Source organism: Monodon monoceros, unplaced genomic scaffold (assembly GCF_005190385.1).
Source record: "Monodon monoceros isolate NGI ecotype Baffin Bay Population unplaced genomic scaffold, NGI_Narwhal_1 Super_Scaffold_5, whole genome shotgun sequence".
Taxonomy (NCBI): Eukaryota; Metazoa; Chordata; class Mammalia; order Artiodactyla; family Monodontidae; genus Monodon; species Monodon monoceros.
This window is the reverse complement of record NW_021703782.1, coordinates 11,014,992-11,036,374: the sequence shown is the minus strand read 5'-3', so window position 1 is coordinate 11,036,374 and position 21,383 is coordinate 11,014,992. Positions and strand designations below refer to the sequence as shown.

Sequence of the window (21,383 nt, the reverse complement as noted above, 5' to 3'; positions counted from 1 at the left end):
CTCGGATTTTCATAGGGATTGCATTAAATCTGTAGATCACTCGGATTTTCATAGGGATTGCATTAAATCTGTAGATTTAATGGGGTAGTACTGCCACCTTAACAATACTGTCTTCCAATCCATGAATGCAGGATAGCTTTCCATTTATTTGTGTCCTATTATCTCTTTCAGCAATGGTTTACAGTTTTCTGTGTACAAGTCTTTCACCTCCATTTTATTCTTTTTGATACTATTGTAAATGGAAATATTTTCTTAATTTCCTTTTCAGATAGTCATTGTCTGCCTTTGCTTTTTTTTTAAGATTTTTTTTTGATGTGGACAATTTTTAAAGTCTTTATTGAAATTGTTACAACATTGCTTCTCTTTTATGTTTTGGTTTTTTGGCCCTGAGGCATGTGGGATCTTAGCTCCTTGACCAGGGATCAAACACGCACCCTCTGCATTGGAAGGCAAAGTCCAAACCACTGGACCGCCATGGAAGTTGCTGTCTGCCTTTGCTTTTTTTTTTGGGGGGGGGGTATGTGGCCCTCTCACTGTTGTGGCCTCTCCCGTTGCAGAGCACAGGCTCCAGTCGCGCAGGCTCAGCGGCCATGGCTCACGGGCCCAGCCGTTCCGGGGCATGTGGGATCCTCCTGGACCGGGGCACGAACCCATGTCCCCTGCATCAGCAGGCGGACTCTCAACCACTGTGCCACCAGGGAAGCCCTGCCTTTGCTTTTAAAGAAAGAAAGATCTGCCTACATTGCTACATTAAGCTCCCTCTCCTGCGTGGCAAGAGACTTGAGCTGAATAGCAGCTGCTCCCTACAGGAGGGACATTTGTTCCTGTTTGCCACAGCCCCTATCCAGCCAGCTTCCCTCACACTCTCTACCCTGTCTCTGTCAGCATTTGGGGTTTTGACCCCTTGTTTGGAGGTCCCCAGTGAAGCCTACACACTGCTGCTACTCATTGTGAAGGATCGAGGGTGGTAAAATACTCTGGTACAGACTGGCAACTTGACCACTTGACAAAATGAAATCTAAACTGCTGTTCCATGTACCTGAAATTTAAGCCCCCAATTATTTGATGGCAAACATTTTTAACAGAAAAATTTCTGAAATACATCGCGTGCTTTTTTTCTCTCTAAAATAGAGGATGCAGAACAGAATTTAAGCTTTTCTTCACGACTTACCAAAATAGACAATAATTACTGGGCTGGGCTGGGTAATAACGGGGTGCCCTCAGGAGTTAATGAAGTGTGTGGGGTTCTTTGTCTCTGTCCCTTAAATGGCCACAGATGCCTGTGATCTGTGGGTTCTTGCATTGGCTAGGCATTTGTTCTTTCTTTCTTAGAGGTTCTTCTTGCTACTAACAATGAATCTGCCTGCAGCAACCTGCTCTCCCTTCCTAGTTGATGCTTCTAGCATAGTGTGGGCTGGGACCTGATAGCCACGTGTGTTAGAATCGCTGGCATCAACAATGGCAAGAGTCATGCAGTCACTCTGTTGCTTCAGAGGTTTTCCATAGGCAGTAGGGGACCTGGTGAGCTCACTCACAGGTGGGGGTAAAGGACTGAGAACCAAGAAGGTCAAAGTCACAGGAGTCATGGAGCTGACCCGGAGTGAGCGGGGCGGGCTGGGCTCTATCCGCTTCCATGCAGGCACTTTCCAAGAGCGTCCCACAGCCCACTGTCCTGAGGCCACTTTGGGGAGCTACAGAAGGGCTGGCAGCAGTGCCCTAGGCTGTGGAAACTGCTGAAAATAAAAACACTCTTCGGCCTGATCCATCTGCCCTCCCTCTTGGGTACCCAAATTAATTTCTCACTACATTTAATATGGTTTCATTTTTCCCAAGGAGACACTTTGGATTGTGTCCAGGAATTCCTTTTCTTTTCTCTGTGGAATGATTTTATTTATTTTGACCTTTTCACTATGAATATTTTCAAACACAGTATTAGAGAGAACAGTGTAATTAACCCCCACATACCCATCTTTCATCTTACATCAGTTCTCAATTTTGTTGTTTTTGTTCCTCCTCTCCCCTACACTATTGGGGGGGGGGTGGCGTGTGGGAATATTTTAAAGCAACCATGACTTTTATTTCAGGAATGCATCTTTTAAAGTTACAACAGGTTATAATATTGTTGTATTATATTATTGTCCACTGTGAACCACAGCACTAGCAAGAAAACTTACATGTAATTATCTCTAGTCTTCCCAAAACCGTGTCAATTATTCCCATTTTATAGATGGGGATGTTGAGGTTCTGCCTTAATTTGTATATAAAAGAAAGTGGGCTAAATGATGGTATATTAGTTAGAACTCAGTTTAGGCTTTGGTTTTCAACAGAAAAGCCTCAAGTTCAGTAATGTGAACAATTGAAGTGTTTCTTTCTCTCTTGTATAAAAGTTCTCCCAGGTCCAGGCCATGTCTGGGGCTAGCATAGTGGCTTGATGGTGTTCATTAGGGACCCAGGCTTCATCTCTGCTCTGCTCTTCAATGTTGCTCTGCTATTCTCAACGCCACAGACCAAGATCACTGTTCCAGGTCCCATCATCAGGTGGTAGTGGAAAAGGGACTAGTGGAGGGCATACCCATTCCCTTGAAGGACTTGGTCCTGAAGCTGCACACATAATGTCTACTCACCAGCCACTGCCCAGAATTTAATCACACAGTCACACCTGCAAGGGAGACTGGGAAGGGTAGTCTTTATTTTGGGCAGCCTCTGGCCAACTAAAATTCAGGGATTCTCTATAAGTGAAGAAAGGGTGACAACCAGTAATGCTTCCATGGATAGAATAAAGGGTTCTTTAGAAACAAGGGTGTGGCTTTGAGTCCTCCATTTTGGCCTCAACTGTGGTCCATTTAGTATGCCTAGTGGTGCCTGGTTAAATTAGAGATAGATGTCCTTTGGTCGTGAGCAACTTCAATTATTTAGTCCTTGTGCCCATAAGTTTTTTCTTTGTTAATTTTTTTTATTCTGATCACTTATAACCATACTGTCCTTTTAAAATGAAATTTATTGAAATAGTAAATTTATATTATGTGATTTAATTCCATTGTCCATAATGGAGAGACTCTAATTACATACCATCACGGCCCTGCTATTAATGAGTTTGGATTCAGCTTCGCTCTTTACCACCTGGGTGGTGGACAAATTTTTTGTTTACCTTCTCCAAGCCTCCTTTTCCTTTCTATAAAATAGGAATACTATTATCAACCTCAACTGTTGTGAAGATTAGATGATGGATGAAAGTTCTGGTCACAGTGAACACTTGACAAACTACCTATATAACAGATACATATGTACTATCTCCCCACTAATCCTACCCTATTTAATTCCTATCACTTCTAAAAATAATAACTATAGCATTTTATAGCATCTTCATACTTATTAATTTGGGCATCACAAAACCTTGTGAAATAGGCAGAGCGGGTAGTCCTTAGTCTTCTAGTCTAGATTAGGAGATATGAGCTCAGAGAGAGGGATTCACCTGCCCAAGGTCACGTATTCCCTCTAGACTGGATCCTTCCCATGTGCATTTAAACCTGCATCTTAAACAAATGATTAAACAGCCCTCTTTCAACCCACAGCCCCCTCAATCACCCACATCTCTCAAGTCCTCCTTCAGCCAAGACATGCTGCCTCCGTGATTTCACTTCCAATTCACTCATCAGCCCGCCCCATCCAACTTTTGCCTCTTCATTAAGTTTGCTCCTGGCAAGAGCAGAGACCTTAAGATCTCTGCTCCCTCTTACTCCACCCCAGACCATCTCATCCATTCCTGTGGTTTCAGATGCCAACCAGAAGCTCATCACCAGCTCAGACCACTTTACCGAGCTCCAGTCCCAGCTCCTTTTGGGATGGGAGTGGGGGTCAGGTTAGGAGAACCCTTTTCACAAGTCTGGGCATAAGACAAACAGACCATGAACCATGGTAGGGGCAATAGGACTTGAAAGAAAATGATGAATAGGAAAAATGATTGGAAGAATTCCCAGAACCTAGAGATAGAATGGCTGTGGGGTAATAAAGGAGAGTCAAAGGTGATTCAGGATTTAACACTTGGTTCCTGGGATAATGTTACTGACACTCATGGGGAAAACTGGAAAGGACTGTGTTGGGGGAGCCATGTGATGCGGGGTTGAAGACTTGAACCTGGGGTGAGGGTGGAACATTTAAATGGAAAATTCAAAGTGTTTTTTTCTTATAGTTTCCTTCTCCTGCTGAACCAGCCCCACATTTCTCCCCCCACCTCCAACCAGGGCTTCCCACAATTGCACTGTCTCGGCTTGAGTCAGACAGAAGTAGATAGAAGGGAAATTTTTTCTTCTTCACTGGCATAGGTCACTATCCCAACCCACAAAGAGCCATGCGTAGAATTTTTAAGAGCCTTTATATAGAGTTCTAGGCTCCTGAAAGTGTTTCTGATAGGTTTTCCTTAGAGGCAAGTAACAGGCAGAGATGTTTGACCCTGTCACCTTAGCCTTTCACGCGTACCACTGGACAGAGCATAAGAAGACCTGAAGACGGAGTCATCCACTGCAGGGAGTTTCTCAAGCTTCTTTCATAAATAAAACCTATGATGCTACGATTCTAGGAGCTAGATATTTGGAGCTTCAAAAAGATTGCTGAAGACTTCAACAACCTCAAAATTTTGAATATCTGAAAACTTTTCTTTCCCTGAATTAGGACCCAGTGAGAGTGTAGTTCATGGATTTGGCCACATGAAGGCAGCATACACAAACTCACCTTTCCTTAAACCAGTCTGGAGTCGCCTTGCTCTTGAGTTCCCACTGTCATCACGGGGCACCAGACTCTCCACAATTCACGCAGGTCCCCAACCTTCACACTGCTGGACCTTCATCACCTCATTCCCATGCACAGGAAGACGGATGGGCCACCTGCTTGCTGACACCCTCTGACAATCTTCCTCACAGAGTGGTCGGTTGGTGCCTCATCTTCCCCCATATGTCCCCTGCTAACTCCAGTTCACCCCATCTGACTTGCCTTGTCGCCCAAGCCCTAGCCAAGGTCTCCCTCGATACCTACTTGTATGTCTTCTCACTGCTTTGCAGACCCTGGCATTACCTGGTGCTGAGAACACGGCTGATCGGTGGACGGGATGAACAAGTCAGAGCTCCAGCAGTCGTGTTCGTGAGCTCCGTCAGGTGGGTTGTAAGTTACCCTGAGTGAGTGAGTGGGCCCCAGGCACAGAGATTCTGATTTTCAGTAGACCTGCAGTGGCATCCAGGTATCTGCTTTTTTTTTTTTTTTTGGCCGCGTTGCATGTGGGATTTTACCATTGGACTGCTAGGGAAGTCCCAGGTATCTGCATTTTAAAAGCTACAGGTAGTCCACTGATCATACTTGGATGAACACTGATTTTCTGATTTTGTGGCCTTGGACATGTTAATCTTTTAATCTCGGTTTTCTTTTCAGAAAATGGGAAGAATTAAAGGAAACGTAAACATAGATGAAATGTAAACTGAGTGCTTCCTTAGCACAGTGGTTGGCATTTAGACGTGCTCACCAAATGCTGGCTTTTCTCCTGGGGTGACCCGTCTGCTGAGTTTGGGGTGGGCGGTGAGAGAGTCTGGGGGTGAGTATAATGTATGCAGGGCTGTCACATGTGGCTGCACAACGCCAGGGGGCACCACCCTCAGAGACGTCTCTGTGAATAGCATCCTCTAGAACTGTGGGAGATCCCAACCCTTCACAGGATACAGAATGAAGAAGTTTGGGGTGAGTGCTCTGGAGAGGAGCCCTGAGGGTGTGGGGCAACACTGTGACACACCAGCTTTTTGACCTTATGCTAAGCCCGGTTCACCTCCTCCTACTCAGGAGAAAGTCTGGAATCTTTCTAGTGATAGGGAAAGGGGTTGCTAAGTGCCTTGACTCTCACTGCCCTGCTGGCCTGAGTGAAGAGGTAAACCAGCCTCTTGATTTAGGCAACAAACCAAGTGGCCTGATGTAGAGATGGGGTGAGAAAGGCTGCCCAGTTTCTATGCCTATTCTTGTGCCTCTTGTCCTGGCTGGTACAGCGCAGGAACCTGGTCCGTGGTGTTCAGGCCCCTCGACCAATTCTGCTAAAGCTCCTGGTGATATTCACCTGATTTCTGGCGCCCCCAAAAGGGCCTGGGCACTTTAGGGCTTGAGGAGACCGGGAGGGACACTGATGCTGAGAGCGCGACAGGCAGGTGAGTCTCCAGCTCTGAAACATACCTGGGGGCAAAGAGGAAACGCCAGCCTCTAAGTGTGGCCTCCCAAAGTTTCCAAGTGGACAGGAAGAAAGAGGGAGGGGTGGTAGGAATGGGGGGCTCAACTGCTCACGGGGGGCGGGGGCGGGCACAGAACAGCAGAAGACCCCACCTAGGGTCGGGGCGTGGCAGAGATGGTCCCCCATCTCTGGGCACGTGCAGCTCCGGAAACTGGCGGCGGCGTCTATTTCAGAGTTTATGGTAAGAGGCTGGAGCGGCACACGCTCGGCACCGCAGACAACACACCCCACCCCTTAAGGAAGTGGGGAGGAGAGCAGCAGGGGTGTGGTTAAGTCGGAGAAGGAGAGGGGAAAACACAAACCTGTCAGCGCTGTTTCTCAGCGGAGGCCTCCGGAGCCGCCGCGCACCCCTTAAGAAGAGCCCTTCACCCGCCGCCGCCCCGCCGCACCTGGCCGAGCCGAGGAGCCGCCGCCGGAGTCGGCGCTTCGCTCCGTGTGAGTCCCCTCCCGCGATCGCAATCGGGGCTGAGCGCCCAGCCAGAAGGTGGAGGCTGGACGAGGCGGGAGGGTCGGGGTGACTCTGGGATTGCGGGGACCCGGACGGGACCGGGAGCCGCGGACCCAGAAGTGGGCGCTGCGGCGTGGGGCGCTCCCGGGGCCGGCGAGCCCTCCGTGAAGGGAGAGGGATTCCATTTTTGGAGTTAATTTGAGACGAAAGGGTGTTTTTCCCTCTTAGTTCTCTTATCAGACAGGGGAGGATGGGTGGGGGGGGGGGGGATGGGAGGGCACAGAAAGGCCGCCTGCCTCTAAAGGTCAGGCCAGAGAGCTTTCAGAATCCAACTTCTTCAACTCCTGCCTTAGAGCCTCTGCCGCCTCCTGCTTTGCCCCCTGCCGTGCCCTTCAGCTCGCCCACCCTGCTCACATTCCCACGCACACCCCACTGCGCTCCCCGCCCCCCAGAGGGCATCTTCTGAATCAAGCGCCGACTGGAAGCAAGCAGGGCTCTGCAGGGGGGTAGAAGCAGAACTCTGTGCGTGCGTGTGTGCGCGTGCGTGTGTATGCGTGTGTGTGTGTGTGTGTGTGTGTGTGTGTGTGTGTGTGTGTGAGTGCCTGTGTGTTGTGGGGACTAAAGTTAACGCTCGCTGCCACCCCGGGTCTTTGTGACATTACTTCGGAATGCCCCTAAAGGGTTAAGTTCTGTGCCGCCTTCTCCTGTCAGGCTGTGCGTGGGCAAAGCCTTGGGTGGGTGAACAGGCAACATATGGGTGCTGTTCTGAGCCCACCGAGCCCCACCACCTGCCCTAAACGTCAGCCATCTGACACTTGCGTCTCCCCACACGCCAAGCTTGGAGCTCAATCCAATTAGGCTTCTCCAAGGGGTCAGGGCGGGGAGAAGGAGAGCCGAATTTTGGACACACAGGGGGCATTTGCCAGGGGCGCTCAGAAACCAGAAGAGGAAGAGCTTTCCCCCGACCCACAGCTGGACGTGAGCCCTCGGGGCAGTTGGTTCGAAAAGATCAGGGAAGGGACACAAGGAGGCTCCTCCCTTGAGGGCAAGGAATGCAGGTGTGGACCTAACCCCAGCCTTTCACAACTCCTCTGGGGGAGGGCGAAGAGGAAGCAGAGACAAAAAAGTGTGTGAAAATGGAAGGAGGGAGGGAAGTAGTCACATGGAGAGAGCAGCTCTGGCACGACACTCTGCTCTCATTCCTTCATTCAATAAGCATTGGCTGACTTCCTACCTGAGGCCAGGTGTTGGCGCTGGGCATGGGAGACCAGGGTGCGTGGGACCCAGCCCTGCGCCCCAAGCAGTGCCGTGGGGAGGGAGGGAACAGGTGCTGACCAGCCCAGTGCTGGGGGCTGTGGGTGGAGCCGGTCAGTGTGTCCAGGAAGGCTTCCTGGCAGAAGTGACTCTAAGTGGAGACCTGAAGGATTGGTAGAATTAGCCTGGGAGGGAAAGAGGGGCATGAACGGCATAGGTTACAGCAAGTACTGAGACCTGAGGCCAGAAGCAGCGGAATGAAACCAGGAAACTGAAAGTAGCTCGGGGTGTTCAGCACGTGGAGAGTGCAGGGGTGAGTTGAAGCTGGAGAGGTGGGACAGACAGCTCCAGAAGGGCCTGCTCTGGCTGCCATGGCAACTCCTGTCACTTGGGCCAGCAGCCTCCGACTTGACTCAAGGGTGCGGGGCCACCAGATTTAGCAAATGACAAAGTGAGAGAGTGGCAAACGTAAAATAGATAGCTAGTGGGAAGCAGCCGCATAACACAGGGAGATCAGCTCCGTGCTTTGTGACCACCTAGAGGGGTGGGATAGGGAGGGTGGGAGGGAGGGAGACGCAAGAGGGAAGAGATATAGGAACATATGTATATGTATAACTGATTCACTTTGTTATAAAGCAGAAACTAACACACCATTGTAAAGCAATTATACTCCAATAAAGATGTAAAAAAAAAAAGAAAATACAGGACACTCAGATTTGAATTTCAGATAAGCAATGAATATTTGTCAAGTATAACTATGTCCCGTGCAATCTTTGGGGCATACTTATGCCAAGACATTATTCACTGTTTATCTGAAATTCAAATTCAGCTGGACATCTGGTATTTTATCTGGCACCTGTCCTCTAGGGGGAAGCTGAGGATACTACAGTGCTGGGAAGTGAAGGGTAGGTAGTGCCCAGGCACCAAGGGAACAGTCTCAGGACATATTATCTTTTTTTTTCTTTTTTTATTATTTTTAAAAATTTATTAATTTTTATTGGAGTATAGTTGCTTTACAATGTTGTGTCCGTTTCTGCTGTACAGCAAAGTGAATCAGCTATACATATACTTATATCCCCTCTTTTTTGGATTTCCTTCCCACTTAGGTCACCACAGAGCATTGAGTAGAGTTCCCTGGGCTATACAGTAGGTTCTCATTAGTTATCCATTTTATGCGTAGTATCAATAGTGTATATATGTGAATCCCAATCTCCCACTTCATCCCACGCCCGCCGCCCAGGACATATTATCTTGTAACCAATCCTCCTAGATTCCACTTTGGGGCTCCTTCACTGATTGAGCATGTTATTTCTTAAAATCAAAAGAAAGACAATTCCTTGTCTTTGGAGCCCCATGAACCTGGATTCAAATACCAGCTTTGCCACTTGCCTGCTGTGAGGCCTTATGTAAACCACTTCACTCCTTGGAACCCCAGAATCTCTTTTCAGAAATGAGGATAAGAGTATCTGTTCGTTCAGGTTGTGGGGTGGATCCGTGGTAATGTATGTAAATTGCCCAGGGAGTGCTGAAGAAAAAGTGGTAGATGTTAATCTTCATAGCGCTTTCACAAGGGTAACCAAAGTAGTATCCCTGAAGTGCTTGGGGCTCGTTTATTTGTTTATATTTATTGAGCACTCAGAGGTTGCAGAGGAAGTACGTGGTGGAGGTCCTTCTCCTAGTGAGACAGTGGGTTGGCTCCTGAGCAGAAAGGGAGAGCTTGGGTCAGTTTTTCAGCTTTGTCAATGACTTCCTTCCCAGATGCCCTGGAAGACCCTGGGGAAGGGGTGGCCATAACTCAAAGTTGAATTAACTGAAAGGAAATGTGAATGAATTAGAAGGGAGAATCCAGGTAACACACTAAGCACGACGGACACAGACAAATGCACCATAAAATTTAGCTGTCAGTATTCCCATTTTTATAAGGAGTACCTTATTAGAAAAATAGAGCTCAGGGGTAGAAGAAGTAAGGATGCCTTGTTTTGACTTTAATGGGGGCATTTATAAGAGCAAATTAGGGGGCCTCCTCGAAGGGAACCTGGAGGGAGTTAAGAATTTGTTAAGAGAAAGAGGAAATGGAAAGTGTGTTTCCCTTGTGGAAACCACTGGGTTACAAATGGTCCCTCTTTCCAGTGGCTAAATCTCCCCACCCCCCTGCCCAGTGGTAAGCATTTTGTCCCCAGTTCTTTAGAGCAGCATTTGCCACACAGTGTTCGGAGAAACTCTCTGCCATGAGATAGTTACAGGTGCTGCACTGGTGAAACGCTCCAATGAGCCCACTCTTGGAGATTCGTCCTGCGTATTTGTATGATCAAGGCTATGGTCAGTTCCTCAGAAAAGACACCTGTATCGCTGGACTTACTAGCATCCCCTAAATTTGACTGTAGACCCCTTGTAGTGGGTTTGGGGGAGACCTACTACCGTCTCAATGGAAATGGCACTCCACTCCTACTGACTGTTGATGTAGGTGCAGTTCTGGAACCAAAAAGATCTTTCTGTGGACATTATTCATCCCATAACTCTAGCCTGGACTTAGTAGTGTCCAATTTACAGAAGATCTTCAGGGACCGAAGCCCCTGTCCCAGCATCGCTCATCCCTCACAGACACAAACCCCCACTTGTGTCAGCCTAAATCTTCCTACCACAGTTCACACCCATTTCCCATTGTTCGGAGGACCCTGGAAGAGTATGTCCCTCAGCATGTAGCCCTCCAGGGTATGGCAGTCATTCCATATGTTCTTAATATTGTTAAGGAAAGTACAATTGAGGCAGGGGAGGGGAGGAAGCGTCCCTTGGGTGAACCCCGAGTGGTAGGTGTCCTGTTCCTACTTTTCTCCCTGCCCAGAAAGCTCATAGGCTCGGGACTCTGTGGCCCTGGCCTCCCAGATGAATGGATCTCTGAGGTGGCCGGAATAAAGATGGACAATTGCTGAGGTCCTTGGGCAGAAAGGGTGGTAATTAACAGAAGTTCTTGCTGGCTCCCCGATCAAGAATTTCTCTTAGACTCTGGGCCAGTTCTAGGGTAAAGGGGGAGGAGCAGGGAGAGTGGTGAGAGTCTCCAAAACATTAGCGTGGTTGGTGGTCCAGTGGTCCAGCGCCCGGACTTGGTCAGTCAGCCTGGGTTCCAGCTCTGGCTCTGGGACTCATTGTATGACCTTGGCTAAGTCGTGTAGCCCTCTCTTCCTCGTCTCTGAGATGATGACAGGGCTTTTTGTGAAGGTATACCAGGAGTAATATTCCAAATATCAACAGCCACTAAGGCGTGGGCAGGGATCTAACAGAACTGAGCCTGCTGTGCCAGTGGTCACAGGGAACCTGGGAGGTGGACGAGGCAGGCAGGCAGTCAGGGGCCTGGCGGCGGGGGTCGGGGGGGCGACATTTACAAGCTTGGATGGACTAGTCCAGTATTTTAATGTCCCAGATGGCCCTATGCACCAGCTTAATAACCTTGGCTGTACATAACACATTCAGTCATTTTTCAGGCACACAGTAGGCACGCAATGAATGTAGCTCTCCTTGGCATTCTATTTCATACTTTGAGTTGATCTGAGCTGGTGGGGAAGGGCCATTTTTTTTCCCCCCTGGGGAAAAAGGCCGTGTTTTGAGGGGCAGAAGTGGGCTTCTCCTGTGCATCATGTACAAGACAGAATTTGCTTCTTGCCCCCAACCTGCATCCCCACACCCCACCCGCAGTGCACTGTGTCTGTGACAGCCTGACCTGATTAGCTCTGTAGCCAGCAAAGAGACTTTCTACTGCTGCCCACCAGACACTGGAGTCCGCACGGCCACTGAAGGCGCTCAGAGGGCTGACAGGCAGGGGAAAATGGTGGCTTCGGTTTCCGGGGTTCTAGGCACCCAGCACGAAGCTCTGAGCCATGCGAGGGGGCGGCAGTGGGGCAGGGCGCAGCTCTTTTGAGTCACTCTGCCATTTCCCAAGGTATAATTATTACTCACGATGACGGTTTGATTAAGAGAGCAGGCTGGAGACTGCGTATTCCGATGCACTTTTTACCTAGACACGAGGCGTGGGTTGATAGGAGTGCAGGATTTTGTCTCCAGGTGACCCTCTAGGTGGGCTGCGGATGGGCCGCAGACCCCACCCAGCTCTTACCTTGCCCAGCACTAAAGGCAGCTGGTCAACGTGATTAGAGCTAAGATCAACCACCACCAAGGCCGTGGAAGGGGAGCCTTCCCCTTTTCTATCCTGGTGACAGCTCACTAACATTTTCCTCCTCTCCCGTCACCTTCTTCCTTTTTTACGTCCTGAAATCCACCCATGCAGAACCTGGCACCATCGCTCACTGGACAGGAGCTCAAAGGAGTGTTCTCGCCCGGAGTTTAGTGCTTGCTGCTGGGTTTAGTTCTTGACTCGTGGACTAGTGTCCCCTTCAGTAGGCCAATGCTCCCAACAACTTTGAGGGCCCCAGGACCGCAGTCCCCCTGTTTCATGCCCTTTCCTTCTCTAAGGGTCTTCCAGCTGCCTCTCAGACTCCCCAGTTGTTGCAGTCCCACTGGGACACATGTGGGCCCATTGGGAATTCTGCCCTGAGTTCGGGTTTTGCTCTTCTGGGGGAGGGGTACCATTTCCCACCGGTGAGGAAACCGTCCTTCCTCTGGTCCCTGCCACTTGGAGCATCACGTGTTTTTCTGGTTTCTAAATAAGTGTCAACTGTCTCGTCCTCCCCCGCACCTAGCCTCAAGCACTCTCTTTGTTCTTCCAGAGCTTTGGGGGTGAGAACCCAGCTCCTCTCCCTGGCTCAGGTGTACACTCTCCCCACCCCCAGTTCCAGCTCCAGGCAGGTTACCAGAGATCTGATACTCCAGCACCTTCGAAGATGCTCTTACCGCATCGGTTTACCTTTGGTCTGCTATGTACACAGATGTGGGGCACGGAAACATGGCCATGTCCATTTAGGCAGCTGTCCCGAGCTGAAGTTCTCAAGCCCCCAGCTCAGTTCTGGCAGACTGTCAGCCTGGGTGAGTGGACAGACGGTCAGGGGTCAGGAGACACGGCTTTGGTCTAGATTCTTCCAGTTGCTAACTGTGTGACTTTGGGTAAGTCGCTTCACTTTTCTCATTTGAAAATGAAGAAATAGTACCGCATCCCTGATAGGGTCGTTGAGAGAAACACTTGGCTTGTGTGAAAATGCCTCATAAAGCACTGCCGGGCAGGATCCCTGGAAGGATGAAGAGTTTGGGTCAGAATGACGTGGGTTGAGTCTTGATCTGTCACTTTCTCCTTGGTTGACACTGCCTAGTTATGTAACCCCTCGGAGCCTGAGTTTTCTCACCTGTGACTCATTCTTGGCATTTGTTCAATATTTCTCCCCTCCTTCAGCCCCCTCGTCACTCAGAGTATATAATCCTTCCCCGCATTTGAGGGACTGTATCTGTCCTCAACGAGTTTACAGTCTGCTTGGGGATGTAATACATAAAGATAAATAACGGTAAGACAAGATGGGGACTTTTGGTGCCATAAAAGAGGCACCAGTAAAGTGCTATATGAGGTCAGAGAACAGAGAGAGTTCTTCTTTCTGGGTTGTCTTGGAATGCTTCTTGGAGGAAGGGGCATTTGGAAAAGCTCCCAAAGTATATCTAGTGTATGGCCACGGAAACTTGGAACAGTGGTTGTGGTCAAAGAGTGTAAATAAAAGGGAGGTGGCGAGGCATGATTTGAATGACTCATTTTGGCTGGAGCCAAGAGTACCAAAGGGCGATTAAGTTAAGGGTGGAAACTTACATAAGGCTCAAACATGGTGGCTGAAGGGATTGGACATCATTCTGAAGGCTGTAGGGAGCCGCTGGACTTTATTCTAAAGGCTGCAGAGAGCTCTTGAGATATGAACTTGGGTGAAGGGGGCATGATCAGATTTGGGCAGCAGTGTATAAAGTGGATCAGAGAGTAAACAGCTTGACCTCAGAGGAGGGGCATGTGGGAGTCTCAAGAGTCTGGATAAATTCTGTAATCTGGGATGATTTGTGGGTCCTGGAGAATATCTGCTGGTCAGTCAGAGGCTTCTATGTTCTCTGAGTTGAAATTGGTCCTTACATGGATTTAAAAGATGTAGGGTTTATGGGAGCATCAAATCGTTTAGGTTATGTAAGTAATGTCATTCCCCTTAATCTTCTCCTTCCTCTGTGTTCTCAGTTCATATGTAAGCCCTTTCCCATGGACCTCATCTTTGGTAGCAATGCACTAAGTGTCAGCCTGTCTAGAGGTCTCATGGCAGCCTCTGTATAGCAGCCTCCTGGAGAGTCATGCACTTCAGTCTGCCGCGCCCTTATCCACCGTCATCAGTTCAGACAACTCCTGGTCTCCCCCTCCTGTCTGACCCTCCTCCCTTGCTTCAGCTCTCCACTTCCAAGAATCTGTAAGAGTAACTCTAAGAGTTTCCACTTGAGTAACTCATCTTCAGTGGTGTTACAAGTTGAAAACTAAACTCATCGTTTTCTTACACCAAACTGTCTCCTTCTGGCATCCCTCCTGTTCATGAAGTTGTAGTTCTCCCAGACACTCAGGTCAAAAACCTTGGAATTATCTTCCCTTTCTCCTCTGCTTTTATCTTACCCATCACTAATCCTGCAAATTCTTTCTTCATGCCTCTCATTCCTTCCCTCCCTTTTCCATGCCCCTACCCTAGTCTGACCCATATTACCCAATATCACCTGATGTTACCTAAGAGCCTCTCCTTATTTCTAGTTCCCTCAGAAGCTCCTGTGCCTCTAGGCAAATCCAGATCCCTTGCATTTACTGTTTAACGCCCTCTGTAATCTGACCTTCATTTACCTTCTCTTCTTACTTCCCCATACTTTCCAAACTAAGCCCTTCACCCCAGCTAGCCCGGTCTGCCCACTGGTCTTCATCAAACCTCTGCCCAAGTCCTCTGTCCTGCCTGGACCACCTTCTACCTTCTTCAATCAGACTCCTCCCCCAGGCTCAGATCAAGCCCCTCCCACTCTTTTGTTCTTCTCCCAAACTCCCTCAGATTCCAAGGATTGGGGATTCCTTGTGCCTCCTTCTTTACATGCTCGTGCCTGGCTCCCCAGGGCCAGATGTGATCTTCCTCATTCCCTGTGCCGGGCTTCACAACAGCCAGTTGCAACAGAGCAGGACCACATTCTCCCCCAGGTTCGGGATGCTATCCTGGCCTCTTGGGGCGTGTGGAGGTTTCCTAGAGCCCAGAGAGAGGGAGTGGGTGATTTAGAGCAGGAGCTTCATACTCCCTTTGCTGAGCTATGTCCTGTGTCTAACCCATTGGATCCTTGCCTTCTTTTCCCCCCTCATCCTCCTGCTTCTGGAGCCCCTTCTGGCCAGGCTGAATGACAGGAGAAAAACAGGGAGTAGGAAAAAAGGCAGGGAGCCTTGGTAGAGGGTGAAGTCGCTTTTGGGATACAGGAGAGAGATTTGCAAGGCAGAGGTTGGCAGTTTTTACTGACCTGGACTTCCACCCACCTGTGCACAGGCCTGGGGCTTGCCGTGGTGGCTGCGCTCCGAGCTGTCCGGAGGGTGGCCCTCCGTTGTCCCCAGAGTGGCCTCTGAACCTTCTCCCTCTTTCTTTACCTGGTTCTCTGTCTAGTAAAACCCTTCCTGTACCTGTTTGCTAAACGCTTAGCTGCCAACCTGTGCTCACTCCCAGGGAGAGGTGTGGTGACAGAGAGAGCGCTACCCAGGGAGCAGACCCAGGATGTCACTGCTCTGTCACCTTCCTCCCATGTAACCTTTGGTGAGTCACCTGGGTGGGCCAGTTCAAGCCTCAGGGTTTTCATTTGTACTTAGCATAACGGGGTTTGGGACTTCTTAACTAGAGGAGAACTTTCTTCAACATGGATCTTAGGTTAAAGCCCAGTGTGTAAACCAGGTTAAAGTAGATCTTGCCAGGGTTGAAGCAGGGAGGGCAGGTGCCTGCTAGGCCCTCTGCCCTTTCCACAGTGACCCCTGGACCCTCCTGCCTTGCGGGGGGACCAGATCATCTGGGATCCTCTCCAGGCCTCCAATTCTTGAAGCCCTCATTGTTTATGTGTCTAAACACACATACACTGGAGAATGGGTCTAGATGCAAGCGGATTCAGTAAAGAATGATATCGAAATAAGGAATACAACCTGGGGCATGGCGTGTGTATGTGCCAGGGGTGAGGGGGGATTGCATACATGAGTGCCCTGGGAGAAGATGCATAATTTTCACCTCTGAGCAAATGCACATGTTTACGGGAAGAAAGTCCAAAGCTTTCATCTGAGCTCCAAGGAACTTACGGCCCCACCAAATATTAAGAACGACCCACAGGTTTCGTAATCAATTTTACAAACTTTTCATAGAAATGACCTCAAACTTAAGCTCCGTTTTAACTCGGTTGAACTAGGCTGTAAGCTCTGTTGAGGTCAGAACCGTGTCTGTACTGAGAGTCAGAGGGACAGATGGTGCCTGACAGTCGACATCTGATATATACATGTGTGCCTCCTGATAAGGAGGATTGTGTAAAAAACAGCTAATGTAAATCTGTAAACATTTCAAAATATTTAATATGATTTTAGCGACGCATGTTTTAAATCACATACTATATAAAATAATACATTACATTTAAAATATGGCTTTTCCCCAACTCTCCCTGTTTATGAAACAGCCAACGCCTGACTCACATCTTGACATCAGTGCCCTTCTCATCGCTAGAACCCCTTTTTGAATCATCTGTGTTCTGGCTTATATCATCGTCCCTACAGCCTAAAGAGAGTTTGCTATTTCTTATTAACCCAGCAAGTGTTTATTTATATTTTTTAATAACAGCTTTTTGGAGATGGAATTCACATACCATAAAATTCATCCTTTAAAATTGTACAGTCCTGTGAATTTTGGTATCTTCACAGCGTTGTGCAAACATCACCACTATCTAATTGCAGGATTTTGTTTTTAATCACTCCGTAAGAAACTTCGGCGCATTAGCCGTCACTCCTCATTCTCCCCTCCCCCCCAGTCCCTGGCAACCACTAATCTACTTTCTGTTTTTTTGGATTTGTTTATTCTAGACATTTCATATAAATGGAATCACACAACATTGTGGGTCTTTTTGTGACTGGCTTCTTAACGCAATGTTGTTAAAGTTTATCCATGTCGTAGCATGTACTGGTCCTTCATTCCTTTATATTGCCAATTAATATTCCGTTGTATGTATATTCCACATTTTGTTTAACCATTCATTAGTTGACGAACACTTGAGTTGTTTCTACTTTTTGACCATTACGAGTAATGCTGCTAGGAATATTCATGTACAAGTTTTTGCACAGGCATATGTTTTCATTTCTCTTAGTTACATACCTAGCAGTAGAATTGCTGGCTCATGTGATAACCATGTTTACCATTTTGAGTAATGGCCAAACTGCTTTCCATAGCAGCTGCACCATTTTACACTCCCGTCAGCGACGTGTGATCGTTCCCATTCTCGTTACCACTGGTGATTGTCTGTAATTTTGATTTTAGCCGTCCTAGTGGCCATGAAGTGGTACCTTGTCGTGGTTTTCACTTGTATTTCCCTAATGACTGATGATATTGAGCATCTTTTCATGTACTTATTGGCCATTCATATGTCACTTTGGAAAAATGTTTAATCAAATCCTTTAGAAGGTATTTCCTTTTGATGTCTACAGTATAACTACTTAATGCATTGCTTTTTGAAAAATGATCTTTTACAAAATTCAGCACTTATAATTGTGAGGCTATGCCCCCAAGCAAAGTTACTGAATCTATATTATAGTACCGTGCTTCCTTTCTTAAAAAAACAATTCTGTCAGGTGACGTTTGTAAGCAGCCCAAACTAGCATTTATTGTAGTGATGTCGGGCTAATATTTTTTCCCAGGCCGTATATTTTTGTTCAAAATAGGGTAATCGTGAGAGCAGCCCATAAAATGAAAGATTCTAAAAGGGCTAGAATATAAATTTCCTGTTTTTGTGACAGACAATTTGGGGAGGGGAAGAGCATACATGATATTGAAAATAGACAGATGGATGGACGAATAACTTTAGGAATAAATGAATGAATGAATGAACAAAGGAAGGAGTGCAAGCTGGTGAGACAATCAATCAAGCAACCACACCAATCTGTCCCTTTTTATTTCGTCTTTATTCCCATGGAGAAAACCAGCTAATAAAGACTCTTTATTAGTCTTCTCTAAAATGGGAGAACCAGAGTCTGCCCAGTTTCTGGAAGTGGTTGAGAAACGCAAAGACCACATAACGTGACTGAATGGTTGAGGGTTATAAATTGCTGGAGCAGGACCTTTAGGGATATGATGTGGTACAAGGCTTTTCTTGGGTTTGCCCCATTCAGGCCTCGAGTCCACTGCTGCCCTTCCCACTAGCGTGAGGACTCGGGGTATCCGGCGCTGGAGGCCTTTCCCCCTCCCTTCTCGGGAGTGGGACAGTCTGACCATCTCAGAAATCACACTCCCTAGGGATTCACCAGCAGATTCCTCCGAGAGGGACTGCCCCGTCCATACTTCCCCTCCAGTCTTCTCTTAAGAAGACACATGTGAGCTGGAGAACTCTTACCCCGAGTTTGGGGTAAGAGTGAGGAAAGGAAAGATGAAGATTGGCGGGCAAGAGGACCAGAGTGGAAGCTGTGGCCAGACGTGTGAAGAAGTGACAGGCATGGACAAAAGCTTGAGAGGTGGCTTTTCGAGGCCCAGACCCTGGAGGGGCCATAAGTGACGGATGAGACTGCTCTTTAGAAAGACCTTCACCGCAGTCACAGAGGGGGGAGCCACACTGTGGCCTGTTTGGGAAGCTGTGAACAGCTCAGGGAGGCTGGACCCAGCACGATCATCCCGGTTCCGCTGGAGCATGTATGTTTGGAGTTGGGGGTCGGGGAGCAAGGGACGGTGAAGGGAAGGCTTGATGGGGGCTGGACCCCTTCCTTCATGGGTGGTGGTCCGTAAGGGAAGTAGGAGGGCACGTCTGGTATATCAGGCAAAGTCTGAGTCCCTTCCCACCACTTGAGTGCGTTCCTAGGCGGGGTCCCAGCGTTCTCCAGTGACAGTAACAGCTAGTCCTTCCTCCTGTGCCATGACGGCACTGAGTCTAAGCTGTCCCCACCACCACTCATGCGAATGTTTCTCTTGGTATTAAACCTCTTCAGGGAAGGAGAGTCTGTATTCTTCCTCTTTGAAGTGTTGTTTCCTTCTTTAAGGATGTTGGAGCAGTGGCTGTGACGTGTGAATCTGAAGTCCAGCTCTGCATCATTTAGCACCTCCCTTGGGCCAGGTGCTGGGCGAGGTGCTGGGGATACTAAAGTGAACAAGAGACCATCCTCAAGATGAAAGAGCCACAGTAAAACCAGATGGGCTGCGAGAGGATGGCCAAACACCGTACAGGCACAAAGCCCAGAGCTACCAACGTTACCAGGGGGAGGCTGACAAGGCTTTACTGACGAGCTGATGCTGGGAAGGGTTTTGAAGAATGGGTAGGAGTGTGCTATGCAGAGAAAGGGCAGGGAGGTGCCCTGCCAGGCACAGAGCACAGCATATTTAAAGATAAGGCATCAAAGAGTGTGGCCTGTTTGGGAAGTCGTGAACAGCTCAGGGAGGCTGGATCTGGCAGCACGGTTGTGGGAATAAAGCTGGAAGGATGCAGAGAGGCCCTTCATCATGGTCTCTTGGCACTGGACTTTGTTCTCTACCAACAGGAAGTGACAGGATAGATAAGAGAGCATATCTATAGGATGTGTAGCTATAGGAGTATTTAAGCAGGGAAGCGAGTCAGATTTTTGTTTTGGAAAAGAGAACTCTGGCCCCGGGTCAGAGCAGCTTTTGTGCCAAGCACAGAGAGGGGTTTGGCTTGGAGACCCCGTAGACAGGTGTTCCTGGGGTGTGGCCAAGGGCTGCCAGCATTGTCATGCCAAAGGCCCGGAGTTCCTGTCGTCAGCTTGGGTGTCGCAGCTACCCACACTGCTGGCTGGCCAGAGAGGGGTGTGGCGAGGGCTGGCCCCGAGGAACAGCCTACTTCCTGTTTCCTTCCCCTGGACATCCACGTGCAGTGAGGAGGGGGCAGAGAGGACAGAGAGGGGCTTGGCCAGCAACGAGAACTGGCCTGCCTTCAGTGGGGAAGTACGGTGGGGGAGACAGCATTCAAGCTACAGGAACGGGGAATCTAGGGAGAGGACGCCTGCTGCAAAGCAGGGGGCCAGCCAGGCATCCTTTTTTGCCCCACCAGTTGGGATAGGGTATCCCACAGATATTACGGGGTGTATAAGACATTCAGGACCAGAAGACTCTGGTGGAGGGAAAGGGACTTGGTACAGGACAGAAGCTCACACCCCGCCTTCCCCGAGCCCCCCTCCTCCCAGAGCTCTTGGCTGTACCATCCACTTATGCCAAGCACATGTTATCGTGAGATAAATTTATTTTTCACGAGTACATGCCTTGCTCAATGGACTGGGGTGAGGCGGGGACCTTGTCTCATGCACCTGTGTCTCCCGATCCTATTCCAGCAAATGTCAGGCTATGAAACTTGTGCTCAGTAGACATTTGTTTGGATGGAGGAGGTTTGGGGGAAAAGAGCTGAGGAAAAAGTGGAAATTTAGAGATGGTCTCCAGTGCCTGTGAAAATGAGGGGCACCGGAAGGATTCAAAGAAAACAAGATATAAAAATCTCATTAGCTGCTGAAAGAGACGAGCGGGCAGAGGACTTCCTGACCCCAGCACGCATGCACCTTGGAGAACTTTCAGGGCAGGAGCAGCCTAGATCCCCCAGCATAGCTGACAGTGCTGCTTCTCCACTGTCAGTGCCATCAGAATCAGCTGGACAGCTTTCCGAAGCACACATTACTGGACTCCAACTTCCTTTGCATTTCTGACAGGTTTACAGGTGATGGCAATGCAGGCGGTCCAAGGACCACACTTTGTGTAGCACCGATTCCATTACTTGGGGTGTGTATTTAGAGACCCTGGGAGCTCCTGTGTCTGTCTGCAGTCAGACCCAGGCAGGCATCTCTTCCTTTTCTGCCTTTGCTCTGTTTTGTCCTTAACGCTCCCAGAAGGGTTCTGATGCCCTCCCTGGTTGAAATACCCGCCGTGTCTCCATGGACTTCGACATGGAGCCCTTCCCCTCCGCACCCTCAGGCTGGCTTCATCTCACCATCCTCTCTGTTCCCAAAGCTGTCTTCCTGACCCTGATATCACTTTCCTCCTGCCTTATTTTGTCATTTATTATGTGTGTGCCCTCTGAGTCAGCACAGGCTGCCATAACAAAGTTGACTGGGTGGCTTAAACAGCAGTCATTTATTTTCTCACACGTCTGGAGGCTGGGAATCTGAAGTCAGGCTGCCAGCACGGTCAGTTTCTGGTGAGGGCTCTCTTCCTGGCTTGGAGACTGTCACCTTCTTGCCATGTGCTCTCTCGCCTTTTCTTTGGTGGGTGGGGAGAGAGGGAGAGAGAGAGAGAG

At 48.8% G+C, this 21,383-nt stretch overlaps 1 protein-coding gene across 7 annotated transcripts in view; it reads left to right on the top strand.

Moving 5' to 3' along the window:
• PTK2B (protein tyrosine kinase 2 beta) overlaps positions 1-21,383 on the top strand; it is a 140,135-nt gene that overhangs the window by 5,418 nt on the left and 113,334 nt on the right. For 3 of the 7 annotated variants that reach the window (XM_029202887.1, XM_029202886.1, XM_029202885.1), the window contains exon 2: positions 5,055-5,147. The gene's annotated coding sequence lies outside the window, so the exon portion shown is untranslated. Of the gene's footprint in view, positions 1-5,054; positions 5,148-6,509; positions 6,692-21,383 lie in introns of those variants that run through there. The other 4 variants (XM_029202890.1, XM_029202889.1, XM_029202888.1 and 1 more) reach the window with 2 other exon arrangements.